Here is a 1,509-nt window from a genome sequence, read left to right as displayed (position 1 = left end):
GGCCCGTTCCGGGTGCCGCCGAGAGGTGTCGGGCTGCTCCGCGCCGCTGCGGGCCTCCATTTCGCCTCCTCGGCTCCTCTGAGGACCGGGGTGGCGGCCGGCGGCTGCCCTGCCCTCAGGGAGCGAGCCCCGAGGGACGTAGACTTGTTGGCCGCGGAGAGCTGGCTGGGGCGTGCTTCCCCCAAAAGTTTAGCGGTAGAGAACAGCCACGTAACGCCCCCTTCGGGTGCCTCTCAGGGTAAGAAGACCCTTTTGCTCCTCAGGAGGTTTCTGCGAGCAAAGTTGAGCTGTCTGTGGTAAATAAAGGTGGTGTACTCAGCCAAATTCAGGCTTGGCCTACCCGAGCCAGGTAGCTCAGCAAAAAAAAGCAAAAATTGCGTGACAGGTAGGGAGACGTGCTGCTGGGGAAGATCCCATTTGTGTCCTTTTTGTGTTATTTGGGAAAATAGACAGGCCAGTAGGAAACCTGGGACAGGCCTTGCATCTTTGCTAGGAATTGCCAGCGAAGCCTGAGCAGGCAGAAACCTTCCCACCCTTGTACTCGTCACTCCATGGGGGCTGGCAGGTTGCCCTTTGCTGTGCTGAAATAACCAGTGGCTAGCATGCAAAAAAACGAAGAGCCGCATTAAACACACAAGAGTGTTTGTTCCAGGGCTTCATATTAACCAGCCCATGCCTGGTCAACTGAATTTGTTAATGAAGTCTTATCAGATTCTTCCGTTTTACACTTTTAAGCTCAGGTGGCTAAATAACATGAGAAAAGTACACAGTCACCGTCTTGATTCTGTATGTTTAATTACCCTGATTAGGATCTGTCAGGTGTTTTGGCTGAGTAATCTTACACGCCTGTTTGAATTGTCAGATGAGACTATGATTAACACAGTTTCTTACCCTTTTCAGCATAAAAGAGCTTTGCAAAGTGAATTGTGCTGCTTCTTAGTCTCCATAGTCATTCTGCATCTGGACTGTTACGAGGCATTGTATTGATGTTATTTTAGAAACAGAACTATTCGGCTTGTTCTTTATTTGAAAGGATCACAAGAGGGCGCTCACCTAAAGCAAAAAGTGCACTTTGTGCATGTATTCCCTGTTGGTTTTTTTTTCTGTTTGTCCCGTTCCAATGTTTTGACGTGGTGCTCAGACTGATATTATAAACAAATGAGAAGGCGGACTGTGGGCTAGAATGATAGAGGCAAAAGTGTCAGCATGAGGAAAATGATCAAACTTATTTGCATGCTCTAATTGTTAGTAATTTTAGTCCAGGTAGCTAACTGAGAGTATTACCTACTCAGATTTAAAAATAATTGTTTGTTAATAACTATTATGGTGATGTGTATTTTGTTGAATGATGAGCTGTTGTAACATTTGAACTCTGAACCATTGAAGACGGAGGCAATGTAAAGGCTTCTTGAGATCAAAACATGGGCAAGTTACAGAATTCTCATTACAATAGATCAAAAGTAAGCGTTAAGTGTGTGTACACGTACACTAGCATGTGTAGATGGATTC

This window comes from Cygnus atratus, chromosome 4, assembly GCF_013377495.2.
Source record: "Cygnus atratus isolate AKBS03 ecotype Queensland, Australia chromosome 4, CAtr_DNAZoo_HiC_assembly, whole genome shotgun sequence".
Classification (NCBI taxonomy): Eukaryota; Metazoa; Chordata; class Aves; order Anseriformes; family Anatidae; genus Cygnus; species Cygnus atratus.
The sequence above is the reverse complement of the archived record's forward strand: the minus strand, read 5'-3'. Positions refer to the sequence as shown.